Source organism: Athene cunicularia (assembly GCF_003259725.1).
Source record: "Athene cunicularia isolate RWA chromosome 1 unlocalized genomic scaffold, athCun1 chr1_part2, whole genome shotgun sequence".
In the NCBI taxonomy this organism is placed as follows: Eukaryota; Metazoa; Chordata; class Aves; order Strigiformes; family Strigidae; genus Athene; species Athene cunicularia.
In genome coordinates this window covers 32,071,516-32,092,114 of record NW_020799092.1, presented here as the reverse complement: position 1 = coordinate 32,092,114, position 20,599 = coordinate 32,071,516, and the positions used below count along the sequence as shown (strand labels likewise).

Here is a 20,599-nt window from a genome sequence, read left to right as displayed (position 1 = left end):
TTCTTCTGAATTACAAAAAAATCTATCATACTTCCCCTGTTGGGGCCTAGTGCTTATGCAATCTCATCCTGCCAAGGACTAAGAGAGGGCCAGCCTTTTTCATAGTAAACTAATTCCCATTATGGATCTTAACTGTGTTTCAGGGGCTGATATTGCCACTGCTGTCAGTGACTTGGATAAAGCCGCCAAACTGTAAGTTTTGTCTCACAAACAGAAAATGTTTTATGAAAAGGTAAATTTAAATCACTGCCTCAAAAGATACTCAACATTCCCTAAAGAATCTTCAGCAACATTTAGTGTTATAGTCTAATATCGATCCGCACTGAACATGTTTTTCACTTGAAGAAGTATTGAAGTAGTTTTGCTGTAAAACTCCAGGGGAGAAAAAAAGAGCCCTAACTGTTATTATAATGTCACTAAATGAGATAACCCTCAAAATAGTCCAGTAGGGTTAGAAGCATTGAATGGTTTGGGTTGGCAGAGACCTTTAAAGGTGATCTAGTGATCTAGTGCAATAAGCAGGGACATCAACTAGATCAGGTTGCTCAGAGCCCCATCCAACCTGGCCTTGAATGATTCCAGGGATGAGGCATCCACAACCTCTCTGGGGAACCTGTTCCAGCATTTCACCACCCTTATCATAAAAAAATTTCTTCCTTTTATCTAGTCTGAATCTACCTTTAGTTTAAAGCCATTACCCCTCCTCCTATTGCTACAGACTGAAGTGAGTTGCCCAAGGACATGTGGGACCCCTATTTCTCCACAGTGAAAGAGCCGCCCAAGCTCTTCTAATTTTTCCTCCCTCCCCCATTACATTCTTTCAGTAACTTGGTTTCCATTCTGTTTTTTTTTTTGTTCTGGAATCTATATGCTGGAATGAAGATACATATATTAGAAAATTCAGGTTAAAGAAGCATTAACATTCAAAATTAGTATACAAAGTTTAAGGGCAACTGATATTATCTTAGGAATTAATTTGGATATTTATTTATTCTCACTAGCTATTTAGATCTTTGCTTAACCTCCTTTGGAAAACCCTGCTCTAATGTGCTGCCTTTCAACCTTTGAGATACAAAGCCTAATTGATGTAATCTCTTATCTCAATGAAGAAAGGATTATTTTTTGATTGATATAAGGCCAATTTCTTTAAAATTTTAGGACGTTCTATTACTTCACCAAACTACTGCTTCTATGTCAAGTACTTTAGCTGTTCTTGAATAACCCAGTTCAACAGCCTTGGAAAACAGTATCCTTTTTGACAAAACATTCTTTAAAATAAATTTAGCTGCATTCTAAGGGAGCTTTCTATCTGTTTTACCACCTGACTATGGTAATTTTCAACATACCAAATTATGCTGAAGAGTAACCAGAAGAAACCTCCCACTGCAATTTATTTCTTTTTGATAACTAGGATCATAAACCTGAAATTAAACAGTCTAAGAAGCTTCTAGTTTTTACTTGCAGTACTTGTAATTCAGATCTATAGCTTAGCTTTCTTTAAAATTAGTCTACATTTTAATAAAAAGGAACCCAAGAAAATGTCTTCAAAAGGACTAGTCATCTATGCCTCATTAGTAATTTGTAAAAGCACAAAATAATCAAGTACTATCATAATAAAATTTGTTGTGCATCTTGAATACAGTTTCACCACAACACCTGGTAAAACAATATCTGTGAAGTAAAAAAGCCAAGCTGTTAAATTGTTTTCATTATGAAAACCAAACTACATTTGCTTTTAAAGAAGTTATTTTAAAATCAAATAACTTCTAAAAAATCCCCTTTAACTTTACACAATTATTTCACTCTTACACTGCAGTGAAAACTTCAGAATAAAGATATGCCAGACTGTTGCCATGAAATGAGCCTTAACTTTTTATCTCCCTGAACTCTGTGGTTTTAGTACACCTTTATAACAAGACTTGAGAATTAAACTTCTCATCAGCTGAATGGTGAACCAGAACGGCAGAGGCTATCACTATTACTATTTACTGTAGTAAATTATAGGGTTACTTCACATACAGACAAGATACACATACATAGGTAACTTTGTCTTCAATAAAATAAGCAATCTTTGCTAGCAACAAAGAAACTGTAGTTTTAATGAAGGCCTAGTTATAGCACCCATACAACAGGGAAACAGAAAAGTGATTTATTTCTGTCTACTGAACTGTGCATGCTTCCTTCAGCTGACCTGTTCAGAAGCATTCTTATTTCAGCCATTTATGATTTTAATCATATGAAAGAAACAGTTGGAACTCAGTCCAATGGATATCCTGCCTAAAGCTATATTGTATATGCATATAGCATAATAAACCCACATCTTTTTCTTCCCAATAATGTACATGTAATATAGGTGCTATCTCTAACAGTAATCCTGTAGGCATTACCATTTCTTGCAAAAGAATGAGTCACTGAAACAAGCCATACCCTTTGATTAAATTTACAGGAATTGAGAGCAAATTTGAGGTTCTATTTCCAGATCCTGTTACCTTAAAAATTATTCAGTGAAGGTATTTCAGTTAAAAAGTACTACAGTCAGATATCAGTTGACTGGGTAAATCCCATGGACTCACTTTTTTTTTTTTTTTATTACTTGTCATTACAAACAACTGGGACCACCTCACTGTTTCAACAACCTTTTGTTATCTACTATCCCCCACAGTCAGTGAAACTTGGGATGCCACCATTCCTTCACTGTCCATCTCTGATCCAGGTATGTCCCTAGTAGAGGTCATAAGGAAGACTTTTTGAAGGGATTTTTACAAGGGTATTTAAATAAGCACTTCTGACATAATCTCGGGGGTTCCTAGTTCTTCTAGATGATCTTCATTGCCTCAGCAGGCCAGTAGTTCAGGTTCTTCTTTCACTATAATGCTATGGTGCGCATAGACTGTAAGATTCCTTGACAAAGGACTATAGGTTGACACTCTCTTCTTCCCTTTATCTGGTCAGGCATGCATAAACTTGCCTTCTGCATAGTATCAACTATCCCAACAACTATACCTTCCACTTCTATGAATGTATTCTTACTGGAGGAGAGAGGCTCCAACAAAATGCAGGTGAAGAGTTCAGGACATCAAATGAATTATGAAAACCTAAAAAAGAATAGAATCCACCACAGAACTAAACCAATGTCATAATATAGTAAGATAATGAATGTTTACAAAATTGTTTCAGAAATCAAGAGAGTTTGGTTCTTCAAAATTTAGTTATCTCTGCTGTTGGAAACAGGGTCCAAAATGCAGTTATTGACTATGAAGAAAGAAAAAACAGATACAATGTGATTATGAAGTATTTCCCTTCCAAATTCATTAACTTTATTGAGAAGAGCTGTAGGAGAAACTGGATGATGGCAGCAAATGTAGGAGGCATGAAGTGCCTCCTGTCTGATTAAAATTGCAGTAGAAGCACATTCGCTTTTGCTTTACACAAAAAATATAAAACTTACTGAAGTTAATAAAAGCAAAGGTGCTTTCCAATAATCAAGACTGAATGTTTGAAATTAAAGAGCGGTTGCTAAAAAAAAAATCCATTTCAATTTTCAGAGCAGTAACAACTAAAAATATATTTATCTTGGTATATTGTTACTGAAACCAAACAGACATACAAGAAACTGCTAGTGAAATCTCATACAGAAATCTTTTAAGGCATCAAGCAACCAAATAAACATACAAGAACTACACAGGTTATAAAGATCAAAAACCAAACTTAACCTCATTGTGATGACAGCTGTTTAACAGCTCAAGCTGTACTATCATAAATTATATAAAAGCTACTTCAATTGCTTCAGCTATCAGTCTTCAATTACATTAAAGCATATATGCTACTGAAGAGAAACTATGTCCTACCACCATGCAGTTGTAGGGGGAAAAAAAAAGTATCAGCTATTTTAATTGCTAGTATCCTACCAGTATTTAAACATCTACTGAGACTGTGAGCAAACTATACATCAGAAGCCATACATACAAGCTTGGTCTTGTTAGAGAAGTTACACCAGAGTCTACAGTTTTAAAACTTACAACAAAACAATTTCTAAGGCTAAAACTACACTGACGTTTCCATGATAAAGCAACTAGAGCCACTGGAAAATGAAGCTTGAGAAAGGAACTGCAACCAGTTATAGACAGACACAAACTAAGAAATGATAAGAGAGAATAAACTGAAGCAGAGAGGAGACTCACAAGGTATTGAAAAGAAATTAGAGAAAGGACCAGAGCAAACTATGCAACAAGTTCACTCACCAATAAAAAGGGAAAACAATTACAGCAACTTTATCTACATCTCATGTCAGTTAAACTGGGTATTAGACTGCCTAATTACTAGATCAAAACCCCACACATCCACACGATGCAAAGCACCAGAGCTCTCCAGCTTCTCTGTATGACTCTGTTCAAAACACTGTAATTCTGTTCCAAATCTATGCTGAAGAGAGATCAGCTGTCCGACCACAGCCACCACAAAGCTGAAAAGCAGCATTGTTGCATGTTCTGATCAAGACAACAGAAGTTTTATTATTTGCTTACATTTGATCTGGATCGTTTGTACTGATGGGTAATCCCACAGTGAGATTAACGAACTAATATGCTATTGCTAGAGGTGAAGCTGTGATCTGAGGTACAGGAGCCCACATAAAGCTAGTTGTACCTTTCCAGAGTAGTTTCCAGCTTTCCAGAGTAATTAAATAGCAACCAAAAAACCCTGCAGCCCCCTAAACAATCGTATTCCAGGCATCAAATAAACAAGTGTTTTCAATAAGTCCAATTACAGGTTTATATTCTTACTTTACAATTTGTTTAAAGAAATCTTTTCTACCATTACTTGAGTTAGTAGCTTGCTTCTTCAAAAAATCTTTATCATTGACCTAATTACTGTCCCACTGAGGATGTTAAAACTCCCATCAACTTCCAGGAGAACCATTAGGACAACCTAAGACACCTCAAAGGCCAAAAGCCTTGCTTTAAATTTAATTTGTGAATTTAAGTTTTCCAAAACTTACATAAGCTCAAGAAGGTTTATAGTAAAATATGAAAGTTTACTATTTTTTAAACCTTCACCTTCCCAGTTTTCAATTGTTTCCAAGAAAGAAAAGTTTTATAACCACCCTATTATTCCACAGGACCATGTTTAAACTAAGGATTTCTCTTGCATAGGAGAAAGAATTGAAGCGTTCAGCCAAGATATCATTCTCCTCTTTACTCAATGGCATGATTATTACTTATCTATCTTTGCAAAATTAGTCAGATATCTATACAGTGTTTAGTCTCAAGGTACTGTTCCTTCAGAAATTACTCCTAAGAAGGACACACAAGAGTAAAGGACAAAGTTTGGGATGGTTTGTAGTTGTGAAGTCTTCTTATAAACGTAATGCAAGAAAGGTTGAAGATCTATCATCGCTTTTGCTCTATCATAAAGTATGCTAATGATAAGCCACATGCAGTTAGTGAACCCTTAAGTGCCTATGGCACATTTTAATCTTTGAAAAGGAATGAGACACAAGATCTCCAGAGCTTCAAGGATTCAAGGATCTCTGGTTTCCTTTACAGTACACAGGAAGCCTTAGGTCAATGTAGTGTTACTATCTAAAAATCATGTGAACATTTAGTCAAAGGAATGATGCCTATTGATACCAGAAAAAGGGCTCTAATTCCTCAGAGACATATACTATGCAGACTCTATTTTGGTACTCCCTTCACTTATCCCATCCTCAAAGAAGGTGGAAAGACCAAAAAGTGTGATAAAACCAGAAGTCAGGCCATGAGAAACTGAAGTGAAGAAAAAAGCTTAAGAACAGATTTATCAGAAGTCCTCAAAACCCAAAACGTTATTTTTTTTTAAATTCAGAAATAAGGTAATATTAAAAAGGGCTCTTTAACAGAATTAATTGTAACTCATCCCCTGCAGGCAAACAACACTTTCTGTCCTTTTCAGAAACAACAAAAGATACATACCATGATTCATATGAGGATGCTAGCATAGAAACAAATGACAATTCTTACACAGAATAAGAACCAGAGCAGTATACAAACTTCTTACTTACACAGTCTAGCTAACATTTTTAATGTGTGCTGCAAAACTTACTATTTTTATTAAATCAGATAGATCTTAAAGCAATGGCAAAACACTTTAAAGTTATTCAGGCTTAGTATCATGTATTTTATAGCTCTTAAAACAGCTTGCTCTGAAAAATTTTTAATTTTTCTAGTCAAAGTTTTTAAGTGTATTTCCTCGCCTGTAAATAGAGTAGTCCTTTCAACTATAAAGTAGATCACTAGCCAGTCATTACTCTGCCATCTGTGTTTGGCCCCTTAGACTAGATGGCCAATTTAAATTTCATACAGCTGAAACTATTCAAGTAAAAATACTGAAGTGTGCTATTATTTCTAATTATCTTGTACCCCGCATAGTTCAGTAAATTTGAAATACCTTCGCAAAAAAAAAGTTGAGAAATATGTGACTCAGCCGATTTGACAGGAACGTTTGATATTTTACATAATTAAAAGCCGTCACAATGCATATTCATATCTGGTTTTGAAGCAATTACAACTAAAATTTCCAATACAATAAACTATTAACCTGCAACAAGTTTTTTAAAAAATCCTTAAAATAAGGTAAATACACTAATAGCTGCACAATAACATAGTCCTTAAGAAATCATTAATATTCAGGCTTAGGAAGAAAAATATTCTCTTTGCTTATGAAAAGCAATACACTACAGTTAAAGGCTAAATGGTGATAAGTGTTGATTCTTCTTTTTTCTTGATACTTATTTTTAAAAACTATTTTAACTTCAGTGAAAAGCAAGAAACAAAACAAGACAGCTTGGAAATAAATGCAATATTACTGAAGGTAAAGTCATTCAAAACATTTGTGGTATTTGACTATAAGAGCAGGTATGGCTAAATGATCAATACCCAACAGAATCAGAAAGATATACAGTAATACAGACACTTAAATTAAACAGCTAATTGATACTTTCATCCTTGAAGGTGGATTGTCCCAAATGGATAAATTTAACATGAAAAATATTAACATGATAAAAATCATAACTTCCTTCATTGTATTTGCATGGCTACTGTTGAAAACTACGTCTTCAAAAACAGTACTTCTGGAGAGAAAATTATGTAAAGAATATATACTAATCTTCAGAGAAGAATCTACTCTGTACAAATGTACATAGCAATCTCCAGTTCTCTGTACAGATTAAGTCATGCAGCAGACAAATTGGGATTCAATACTGGGATGAAATGTTTTCAAGGAGCTGAAACATGAAACTCATTCAGAACAGTTAAGCATCAAACTCACACATGGAACAGTATAAAGTGGTCAGTAAGTCAATACTACAGAAATATACCCATTTTTTCCCAGCAACTTTCAGGACAGCTTACCTTACTACAAATTCTACTAAAAGCCTGACATCAAAGTGTAACATATGAATGTGGGTTTAGAATCCACTTTTTCATCTTTTTCCCCATTATCTAATCTATGATTATTTTATCTTCATAATGGTATAATCAAATATTAAAGCCGTATTTAGAAGTTCACATCTTGCTATTCTAAGAATGAAAGGAAGTAAATGCATTTTACGGTTGCTTTTGGTCTGATCCAGATTCCATTATGATGGACACCGCTCAGAAAAGTATTTTCAGAATCTTAAGTATGCCTTAGGGCAGTGGAATTTTTTTTTTTCGTGTGGTTATCTTTCTCTGTTTTCTTAATAAAAGCATTAAAAAAAGAATATGTGAAAGCTCTTGCAAACTGTATGCAAGTCCAATTTGGCTTTGAAGTAAAAACAACAACAAAAATCCCCAGTAAATAACCCTCAAACCTTTCAAGCAAAATAAGAAAAAGCATTGACAATGGATTTAGTCTCTCAGCGCTCCACGATCTCTACAGAAAAGTCTTATACCCAAGATAAGACCGTCTTAGTTTAACTGCATGTGTTTACAAGACCACATGAGAGTGCCTTTACAAAATCCACACCACTAAGCCAGCACAGTTTAAAAATATTCTCCTTACATAAGTGTACTTTAATATGCATTTCTGCTCTTTAGCTTACACTTAACCTTGTTTATCACAGCTTATTCTTGATTACACTAGATACGCGAGACATTAAGTTTTCCTGCTCTGTTGAAGGAATCCTTTCTGCAAATAAAGAAACAGATACACAGCCAAATAAGCAAAGCTAAAAATGAAGATTTGAAATCCAAAGGAAAAAAATTGTAATTTGTGACTGAGGTTTCTACTGAAAGCATCAGAAATGACTGACTATAAGGCTGAAATCCTGACAAATACTTTTAGTATTGATTTTTTCCTCTTCTAGCATTGATTTTAAAAATGTCCATTTCCGAGCTAGACTAAAGCTTGTTTAAAGTCAGCTACAATTTTTATGATACATAAAAATATCCAGCATTGCATGTTTACAATGAGAAATTGCCAAAAAAATTAAAGAATTTCACAGCTCTATTTTTAATGTTGATAGATGCTGAGAGAATTACGTATGAAATCCTATCCTTTACAGGATACGTAAGAAATATGTAAGAAATCATATCATTTTTCTGAAGTGCCCAAACTTGAGTCAAGTAAGTTATTGTGAAGAAAAGCTGAAGAAATGAACTGGGATCATAGCAAAGATATACATAATCAAGTCCTTTGAAAAATAAAGATCACATTTGCTTTAGCTTTTCTCCAGCTAAACTCTTAACTTGTACATCAATAGCAAATCTGAAATACTGAATCCATTTCTTTATCAACCATCAAAATATTCACCCCAAGTACTGATCTCCGTGAATCAATATTTACCTATCATATAGGCTGGAGAATCAACACAAATGTATTAATGTTACACCTTAACCTTAAAAAACTTAGGAGTAATCTGACCCGAAACAAAGAAACTTCATACTCTCCACACTTCAAAATGCGTAACTTTTTCTTCCCTCTCTATTTTTGATATGAACTTACATCTCAATCTTGACATTAGACTGACAATATGAAAGTCAATTAATGCTTGTGGACACCTGTTGTCTAAGGAATAGGCAAAATAATCAAGCTATTAAAGAAATAAAGAAGAAAAAAAGGCAGAAGTGACTTTCTGAAAACCAATTACTTGACTTTCCAGATGTGGAAGAAAAGAAGGCTTGGTCTAAAGGCAAGAAGTTGCAAGCAATTTTCTAGTTCAGTAGAATAAAGTGTCAGTAATGCCACACAACCTGTTTTATAACATAACTCTTACCGATCATTCAAACAGAGATCGTGACCCCTTAAGCTCATACACTTCTCTGAACACGTAAGGAAGTTAGAAGCTGTCTACCCCCACAAGAAAAAAGCCCTACTAGCATTACAACAGTGGAGGGAAAGGAATAGTACAAGGACTGTCAAATATTATTTCCTGTAAAATATTTGTCATTGAGTATTTCCGTACTGATAGTGGAATAGTTTTCCTTTAGTTTTGAGAACTCATAACATGACAACAGGTGATGACAATCCATCAAAAAACAAAGTTCCCAAACAGCCTCAGCAAAATTCTCAACTTCAGCACAACATGGACTATTTTTATTCTCCATATTTAGACTGTGTTTTCAAACTGTACAGTAAATTCTTGGGGCAAGGGGAAATAAACACTCACTGAGGACTTGTAATCACTGACTGAGAAACAAACTGCTGAAAAAACATTTACTCATGTCACTGAACATTGAAGTTAAATGAAACATGGAAAAGTGAAAGGGAAAGGTTTTTAACCTGCATGGAATAAAAAAGTTCCAAGTGATGGATGGGGATAACTGGAAGACTTCATAGAAAGTTTTTCACAACTAATTCCAACAAACTGCTGCTGTCAGTAGCAGTATGTGAACCAATTACTTTACAGTCAGATCAGGTATCACCACTGCTGTGACTCAGGTGCAGACAGAAGCCAAGATAAGGAAAAAGATATGCAAGCCACTACATTAAGAGTTGTGACAAACTATTTCTTCTCATGTTTTTGTTTGAATTGTTACTATATATACCGTCCTCATGATATGCTGAAGCACACAGATCGAATTATAAGCTTTCATGGTTTAGGTTTTTACTAAGTTTTTGAGGTGCCTTGGCCTCATGCTGTGACGCAACCAGGGTATCAGGTGCAACTGCTTCTGAATTGCAGGTAGCCTTCCACTTAGAAATTCCTTAATCAAATGTGTAATGTCAATACATGGTAGCTATTCCAAGTAGTCCACATACAAGCAGATGACCTATGTGGAAATACTCTCTGCCCTGCAACATCAGTGTTGCCAGGCCCCTTAAAGATACCACTATGAAGAAAAGAATAATTTTCTTACCCAAAATCTAAAGAAACAATTTCTGTCTTACAGAACTGGCCTATTTCTTCTCAAATTTCTTTTAATTTTAGCCTCTATCACTATCTAATTTTCTCCTTCCCCCCCTCCCCAGTGTGTAGGAGGAAATCCTAGCCCCACTCACAAAGGAGATGGTGGGAGGTAGAAATTACTAATGAACTAGTAAGACAAGATCATTATAAAGCAAGAATTTAAGAGAATCTGAGTAAGGAGAGAGATACCCACACCTTCCTTCAGTGGTAATAAGGGTGAAAATACATTTCTGACTCTCCAAAAGCTTAAACTACATTCCCAGAATGATGCTTCTGCCATCATGTCTCACATGTTGGAAATCAGGTAAGAAAGTACAAATGCTGCATGCATATTCAGAGCATATTTTCCAAGCTCATACCAATTAGTTCCTTCCCTTATGTTTCCTATCGCTTGAATGAAAACATTGCGAAAGATCCAAATAATGACTTTTTGACAGCAAAAAAGCAAAAGGATTCAAATATTAACAGAGCAACTCTGAAACAAACTAAGCATGGAGGTACCTCTTCTCCCAGCAGCTAATTTCCTGTGACATGCTTCCATGAACTCTGTTCAGATCCTTAACAAAGATCATACACTTCCCACATACAACATAAATTCTTTAGGTACAGATCAACCACCTTCCCAATAACCAGATTACATGGAATAAGCTTGAAGAACTTTATGAAGTGTTAGAGACTTCTAAAAAAGAAAAAAAAAAAAAAAAGAACATGCAAACATAACTAAATGCAGCTTGCATGCCTATTCATGTGCAAGATCTTAGCCTCATGTAGAGATCAGGACTTGTGCTGATAAACTTATACGGCACCTGATAAAAGTGATGCCTGAAGACAACCTTCTCCCTTCAACAGAGAACAAATTAACATATTTGCACATTTGATTTCTGAGCTTAAGTAACTAAATATACAGCTACCTAACAACCTGCTAGAAAAAGCTCTAAATTTTGAATTTGAAAGATTTTTAAATTAGCATGAAATTTACTACTTGTCTCTCATATTAGACATCATAGGGGGAAAAAAAAAATGCAAAGTTCACATGCTGAATGTCAGACACACACAGAATCAGGATACCCTAGGGATGAGACTGACTGGTATGAGTTGTCCTTTTCCCACGTCCATCTCCCACATTTCTTGATCACTAACAAGACTGCACAATAAAAATCTCTATCATCCCATTAAAGAATCTCCTATCTACCGGGTTAATAAAATTAACACTGATTTGTTTTTCAAATACGTATTTATCATTAAATTTGTATGTTATTCATTCAAATCTGATTTACAAAGTAAAGCACCGGTTGGGGCCAATGCTTTCTAAGCCTGTTCTTGCTACATGTACTGTCTACATGTTGCACAAATCTATTACAACAGAGCTACATAAACCAGGTATCTTGATTTTTTCCTGACAAGGTTAGCTCGTGTTTGAATGGTAAGCAAAACAGCCCAAGAGACAAGTAAGAATGACAAGCAGAAGATATTTTTAGTTGATTAGAAATTCTAATATAAAGAAAGTTAACCTTTTAAAGGCTCATGTATCCCAGTATGATGATGTAAAATATCAAAATACTAGGTCAAACTAAACTCTTTTATTTTGTAGAAGGAACACAGCTTTTGACAGAAAAACCAAACTAATCTAAAGACTGCTAAACTAATGAGCCACCCCAAAGCAGTTGGAATAAGCAGAGGTCTAGTACACTTTTAAAGCCAAATCTGATGATTTCTGAACACTTGAAATACACTCTACATTTTGTATCATCTTGTTAAAATACATATTATTATATTCTCTTCACAGCAACACAGAGCAAACAACATCAAAAAAGGGAGGCAAATAATCAAAACACAGATAATTGCCTCTCATACTAGCAAGAAGCTTTGCTAAACTTTCCATTCTCAGGTGTAGGAAAACCACATCTAGTTGTAAGTACCATGCTGAAATGCTGGTGCTCAGTCTTCAAAGTAAAATAAAAGCAAAAATAAGGATCTAGGTCTTTCTATGACTATCAAAACAGTATTATTCTATCTACTGCTCAGCACACTTTTGGAACGTCATTTCTACCGCAGCTCATGTTTTGCAAACCACCAGCAAATATTGTTATTGAATGTATTTCCTTAAGATAGCCTAGGTTTTTTTGTTATGACTTACAAGATTGACATAATTTGTTTCACAATTTATGATACTTGAGAAATTGTTGGAAATGGTTTAATTATGTATTATCCTAACTGACGTTTAGTAAAACACTATGAGGATATGAAGGGTAAGTGTAGAATAAATGTTTCTTATTAATTAGGCTTGTAATTAAGATGTTTCATGTGATCGCTTAATTTATGACTAGTGTCGAAGTATCCTCAGAGAGAATTACCTAATTTAGTCATTAAGCCAACTGAAAGGGCTAACCATCTCCCTTCATTATGTAAACACTACACGTACTTTGCAGAGCATCTTGGAGAACAAATTGAAAAAGTGCGATTTATTGGAACATACATGTTTGATGAGCAGCAGTCCAACACATTAATCCTTAGGTCAATGAGATATACAGCAGATTGCTTCACCACAAATAACTGAAGTATGAGAGGAGTTCATGATTAGTCATCTCTTTCTCTATGGCATTAAATTAAGTTACCACCCAGAGAGAAAAGCACTGCATATTTACCACCCTGTTTCCAGCCCTATTGTGGGAATTCTCCTTTGGTGAAGGCTGCAGAGCAGGAAAGCTGCCCTGGAGCACCAGGCGATTCTACTCCAGCCTCATGACCACCACATTGCACGGAAAACACACCGTGGGGACAAGGCTAAGGCAAGTGGAATTAGTGTTATGCATGGCTATTTCCAGTTTACTTTTTCAAAAGTCTACCTTTATTTTCAACCTCATGTACAGTGCAACAGGGGGATAAAAAGAATTTACTCAAGTTTGTTCAGCTTCAGAACAGGCTGGTACTGAATACACACAAATCTATCCAGACTATATATAAACATATTTACCAGTGTCACTAGCGCTTGCTTACTCAGTTTTTCTGCTGGATCTGTAGAATAGCAGGGGATAATGCCAGGCACAAATCCACAGTTCAAGAACCCTTTCAGAGTACTAAAGCAAAGTTTTTGTTTGTGCCTCACATTACAACTTCATGAACTAAAAGTGAATGTCAGAAGGACACACAGGCTTTTATATGGACAAGCAGAGCTAACCAAGGAAATACCTTACCACAAAAGGATCCTGTCCATATTGGTATATTATGTAGTGAGTAATGACTTTTGGAGGTGGCAGTAAAGACAAAGACACTTCAAAGATTCTTTACTCTTAAGCCGCAACTTCTTTTTATCCTTTGAACAGACACAGCATGAACATGTGAAATATCCACCCTGAAAATGAACATTCATTCTCCTGTAGCTCACAAAATTCTCAAACTATTCTCTTTCCTAGAGACAGAAACCTTTCTCTGTACCAACATTAAGTTTTTATAGACTGACTAGGAAGACCAAATGACCAAGTTATAAGAATACATACAGAAACAGGAACACAGAAATTTACTGAATATTGCTCTTAGAAAGAGGAGGATTAATGAAGATATTTAAGAAGACTTTCTGAGCTTTGAGGTAGCAAGCCGGTTTTATCATTAAAGAATGCACCTGCTGGAGCCACAAGGGGAGAGATGGTAGTCACGACAACTCTCCCTGACACAGTCATGCTACGAAGAGCTCAGTCCCGGCCCATGCCCTGACCCCTGTCAGCCTCACACCCCCTAGGACAGGAATGCCACTCCTTGATACCTGTAGACCTAGAGAGGCACAACGTTTTATTAAAAAGCCTCAAACGTTGTTTTTTATTCAGATTATGTATGTTGATCTGACTGTATTAATAAAAACACCTTGAAGATACTCCTATTTTCATGCAATAATCCTAAATTAAAGCGCATCATTTTGATAAATAGTACATCATATGCTACAGGACAGGTTAATTTTAGTACTGTACACCATTTCATACAAAGAAAATTCACTTCCCCCTTTTAAATAAACAATTAACTTTGAATAATTACAAAGAGTAGTTAAAAAGCAACTTTCTCTTTTAAACCTACTAAATGACCAATACTGCTGGTTTTGAGACAGTATGTGTAAATTGAGAGACAGTTTTAGTAACAAAAAAGAACATTACATGTAGTTGATTTAGTGCTTGTATTAAACTTCTACTATAGTACAACAGACTTGAATATTATTTATTCATACACTGGATTATTTCAAAATGTAGTCCATGTACATCTGATGCAGTGAAGAATGTAAACACGTAGATATTGCTGATAACAGCATTTAGGTCTTAAGAGAATTCATTTACTCTCTCAAGTGCTGCTAGACAATTCTGTGTAATGAGCAGTGAAAATACTGAATAAAGTATTTATGATTTACAGAGTATAAATCATATTCTGATATACCAGACATGCATTTATAACATGGCCAGTGCACATTAACTAATCATGAAGTGCGCAACAAAAGTAACCGCAGAAATTGCTTGGGAGAACATGCTCTTGCATGTGTGAAGAAAATATGGTTGCATTTCTTTACATCTCATTTGCTATACACAAATTTCATCCAGCCATAAAATTGCAATTTTAATCTCTTCCTCTCAATATATGTGAATGTTTCCCTAAATTCTCTTACATCTTTTAAGTAAGAACAGTTCCAAATATATCATAAGCAGGATTTTCTATAGTCTAAAAGTCAAACAATCTAAAAATGGGACACATTATTATTAAAGTTACTTCCAGAAAAAAATATACACAAAATATAAACATAAATATACAAATAAACCAAATAATACAAAGGCCTATGTTACAGAAAGCCTACTAATGCCTACTATAATCCTAAGTACCTTCCTGTTTTCTACAAGGTCATAATGTTCTTCTATCCATCACCTGCCTATTTTCTGTGATTTAAATGAAGATTTAATATAGATTTTTCTCTTTTTATTAATTTGAATTCAGAGTTAGATTGCACACCACTTTAAAAAAAAAAAAAGTATCTAAAAAAACTTCAATAGAATAGACAGGCTGTCTCTAAATACTGTCTCAAAATATTAAAGAATTAAATCATTCTAAAGTGCAATTTACTACTGTTTTGAAACATAGCTTTCTCATTCTAGCAAATTATGTAAAGTGTAAGAAATACGCATAATCAATTTTAAAGTTAGTTTAAAATATATAATTTTCAGATGAAGACTCCAGCCTTCTCAAATAGTATTAAAAGCATACACACCAGCAGAATTCCAAACTGGAACTATGAAAAATATTAAAGTACATGTTACACACTGTGTTATACTGTTTAAAAAAAAAAAAAAAAAAGAGCCCTAAATATTGTATTATTGTATACTGAAATGTCAGTATTGTTTTAAATTTAATAATTTCTAAAAAGTCAAACAAAAAACTAAGCCAGTGAAGTTACAGATGAGAAGCTACAAGTTTCAATCTTTATTACAGCAATACAACTTCTTATAGCTAATCTCACAGAATTGAGTAAATAAATTTCTGCACCATGTATGTAGGAAAGAAAAGAGGAAGGAAAACCTGAGCTGGGAATAAGATTCTCTAACTTCACCACTTTGCCACTCAGTGATCTTGGATGCTTGACATAACACCAAAACCAGCTTTGCCATCTGATGAGCAAGGCAGATTAAAACTATTCTAAGGGCTCTTAAAAAAAACATACCTGAAATTTTTATTTTTTTTTTTTTAAAAGCTAGAATTTAAAGTCTAAATTCCTAAAAAAGACAAGGACAAAAACCAGATAAGCTGTGAAGATTTATGCATATAAAAATGACCAACAACAACATCGTATGCCTCTTGTGATGCTCCCTACTAACATTTTTTAGGAAACACAGCACTTCCCAAATTACTGATGGACAAAAAAGTAATAAAACTATATTGGATTTTAAGAAGAAAGACTGCTTTTTGCCTTTAGGAAGTTTTTTGCGTTTAGAAAGTTTAAGCCTTATTAATGAAATCCCCAGTATTTATCTTTCACACACATAAAGCTTCAAGGTATTAAAAAAAAAGAGGAGTAGTACAAGGCATTTCATAGCATAGTCCTGAGATCAGCACTCCTCCATTCACAGGTACAGAGGTGCAGAAGTGAACAGTGTTCTGCTGAAGTGCTGCCGGTCAATAAAAACTAGTATCACCACAAGTGTTAGGAGACCCGAAACATTTCTTAGCCTCAATTCAATCTCCTCTGTCATAAAACTTTTGATGCTGCAGAGCATGGGTTCGAGCATCATCCAGTAATCACCTCTAGCCTTCCTACAACATTATATTATTCAATCCACAGCATTTCATGACTGGAATTAAAACAAAAAAAAATTAAAAAAGGATAGCTAGATACATCCCCATGGCCTCCTAAAGTTCAAAATGCTTAATTATCCTTATAATAAATAATCAGCACATATCAATAACACTGTATGCAGCATCTCTCAAAGAAAACCTGCACTACAGGGATCTAAGAGCAGATTTACATTACAGTGTTTCACTACATAAACACAGATGTCTGACTTTTTAGATCAAAATATTGTTGATAGCACAGACAGCAAAGCCCTAAGATAACCCCCAGGCCTTCCTCTGGCTTCAAAACAAAACAAAACCCCCCACCAGACTCATAATATTTCACAAGAATGCATTCCAGTAATATCCGATTCTGAACGCAGCATGCCAGAATGCTGTGCCCTACCTGTAAAGCTCTCCTTTGGTCCTACCTATGCACTGTCCCTCACTTCTGACTCCTGAATTTGTCCACCTTTTTTTTTTTTTTTGGGGTAGTAACCCACAAAACTACTGCTATTCCTAAGGTTTGGTTCAAAACCACTGCAAAGCTACGTATCCAAGGAGGTGAAAGGGACTTTATTAAAAATAAAAGTTCACCTTCATTCTGTAACTTCTCTGTATTTCAGACTGCTTAAATCAAAACACTTCGTAGACTTTATCATAAAGAGCCATGATAACTCAATCCAACTGGAATACCGTTAGTACCTAGCAGGAAAAGCAAGGCTTGTGCACACTGTGGAAGGAGCTTTGTCACGAGTTAAACAAGATGAAAGGAACATCTATTTTTGCACAAAACAGAACATGTTACTTTTCTGAAGCCTCATGATCATAGAGGGACAAATAGTTTTAAATCAGAACATTACACAAATAATGTGGCAACTACCACAAGTAACTGTGAAAGGATATTAACCCATGTAATTTTCTTTATCCCTTTGAAATCTCTGAATACAAGGGAAAAAAATTCTATTATGTCACTAGGATCCACTAACAGTTAAATATATTACCTTTCGGGTGTGGCTCTTCTCATAAAGTGACTATACAGAAAAGGAATTTTCTCTGTCAACAATTTTGCTTCCTGTGCTTTATCTGAAGTTTGAAGGTTTTTTTTCCTTCTTAAGTGACAAAGACTTTTTTTTTTTGTTTTCATACTGTACCACTGGAAGTTCTGTATACCCAGTGTAGTTAAGAGAATATTCCCTGTAGAAGACAGTCAAGATGACTGCTATCCAAGTCTGTGCGTCAGGCCTGTCTGGAAGCTGTGAGGTTATGTATGTGTTAGTTCTATCTGATGTACAACTGGAAACGGTACCAGTGCAATTACCTAGACTGAGATGCAAAGCATTAATGTATTTTAATAATGCAGGATAGATTCATTTGCACTGGCGTAAAAAGACAGAGCAAGACACCAGTTAGCCATAAAAAAGGGAAAGCTATCCTACTGTGTTAGTACAAAGCTAGTTTATCAGATTTTATAGATATACCATCTTTGCTTTTCCTCCAGTTGTTTCTTAAAAATGTTTACCAGAATATATAGCACTAGGTTTTCAGACACTGTCGAGGTATTTTTGTTAACATGCCTCTGCAGTCAACACTTGTTAAGGCTGATTTTTCAAAACATCCTCAGCACTTGCACCCTAAAGATTAGCATCTTAAAGAAGCCTCAAGTAAAGCAATCAAAAATTGACATAAGCCATCACTACATACTTTTTACCCAGTGATACACTACTTTCCATTAAAATTAGCCCATATCACTACACACAACTTGTTGCAGTTATATCCTAAAATAACATCAATAGGTTATCTAAGCTTGCATAAAACTTGGCAAATGTCAACCAACCCAAGAAAGTAATTCTCAATATACAAGTAAAACAGATCCCACATCCTAGCTTCCAAGTAAAAACAAAAAACAAACCCTGAATTAAGATACAATTTCAGTTACCATGAGCAGATACAACAATACAATCATGCAAAGATGTACATTTAGAACTACCTTAAGGCAGTGTATTGTCCTTAAAAAGACAATCATGAACATCGACTGCAGGTGTAGTATGTGCTCATTTCTTCACTAGGCTTATTTTATCATGGAGTGTATATATCCTAAGAGCCAGGTTCTCATAATACAAAAAAAAACCCAGATAATTTTTATTTGTCCATGCAACCCTAGTTTCTGAAATTGCCACGAGACAAAATGAAAACAGATCATTCAGCAACCTATTTCAATATTAAAAGATACTATCAGTACCACTCACATGACTGGAATTTTAATTCATGCTAAGCACCTGCAAGCAGAAGTGAAGAATAAAGAAAAATCTGTATGTCTTCTTGGCTACATATTAAAGCCCCAATTGCATAAGTTGCAAGGTGGATTCACACTATTCATCTTTAGGCACCCGAGACCTGAGAAGAAAGTTTCATACCAGTTCTGGGGTCAATTAACAGTTTCCCACCAGTAAGAAAATGTTTGGCTCCACCCCCAGTTACCATCTCTGCCTTCTTCACCATCATCCATGTAATTCCCACCATCTCTCTTCCCACCAGTACTTTCCAGATAGTAGTGGAAACCCATTCAGTTTACTGAAGTAGCAAAAATTATTCTGAAGCAAGTGCTTAATTCAGCTTAAACTGTAATGCTGTAATAGAAAAACAATGACTATGATGGGCTCCCTCCAAGGTAAATGTGGACAGAGAGGCAGCTCTATATTAAGATCTTTGGATTATCCTCTGAACCTGTTTCTCTCTACTGAGGATGTAGAGATGAGCATTAAAAAAAAAATTTAAAAGCAAATCCAAATCAGGCAATCCAGCACAATTTTGTATTTTAGATGTGAATTAATTATTTGCTAAAAAAACCTCAAAATACACAAATCACCCAGGTTTTATCTACCCACTCCTAAAAACAGATGATTAAAAAGAATATAGGTATTTTGTTAAGATGCAGCTACAGGTCCAAATCATCACTGGCTATCCATTCATTCCCAAAATAACTTTTACCAATGACAAAGAACTTATGACTTAAATCCTTCAACTAATGTCTACCTCTTTCACTAACATAAATATTCACAAATATCAGGAAACCAAAACTCCTATTATGTAAGGCCACTGAAAAAAAAATGCCCATTTTAAAGGAAGCAGGTTCAGAACACATAGTTAATGACACTCCAACACTTCACATATATTCGCAAACTAAAATCAAACATCCTAAAATGTAGTAAATGAGCTTTCTTACCAAAGCATAGCAAATCCGTACCTTCAGAACTCAATCTACTTCATATTGTTCCTAAAATACTAAAACTGCATAATTCAAGAAGAAAAGCATATACCTACCAAGCTATACACCATTATGTTGTTTCTCTTGTGTTGTCCAGAAAAAAAAGAGGATGCTTAATAGCAAAGGGCCTTCTTCTGCCTAAATAATTGTAAAGCTATTTTTTGGCTTACGGATCAAACATTTGCTTTTGAGAATTCTATTGAGATGTATCAGAAACAAGCCACAATAAAACATTCAGCTTAACTGCATTTCCTGATAAACAACCCAGAATTATAAGCAGCAGGTTTAAAAATACTGTGACTTCTGCAAATGGGTACACTGTAAGCTGTTTATCTTGTTTAATCCTGAAGGTAAATAGCATAAGCTTTAAAATATTATACTTCTTTGCCATAACCTACCAAATCATATTGACAAACAAAATTAAATACTATGGAGAAGCTTCAACTTGTGGACTTGACTCTGAAACTGCTTTATCTGAGTACTGTACAGGACATCACTCTAAAGAACACTCAGTGTAAATTTCAGTGATTTAAATCCAAACTGTAGCTTCAATAAAGCAAAAAATCTCATCTTGTCTCCCGAGGTGATCACTTCTTCAGAAAAAACAAGAACCCTGCACAACTCCCCTACTGGACCGCCTTAAAATATGACCACTCTAGTTATTGGAATTTATT

At 34.9% G+C, this 20,599-nt stretch overlaps 1 protein-coding gene across 2 annotated transcripts in view; it reads right to left on the bottom strand.

The window, feature by feature from the left end:
• CDK17 (cyclin dependent kinase 17) overlaps positions 1-20,212 on the bottom strand; it is an 88,944-nt gene extending 68,732 nt beyond the window's left edge. The window contains exon 1 of one of the 2 annotated variants that reach the window (XM_026867826.1): positions 19,982-20,212. The gene's annotated coding sequence lies outside the window, so the exon portion shown is untranslated. The remainder of the gene's footprint in view (positions 1-19,981) is intronic. The other variant, XM_026867827.1, reaches the window with a different exon arrangement.
• Between the last annotated feature and the right edge of the window lie 387 nt (positions 20,213-20,599).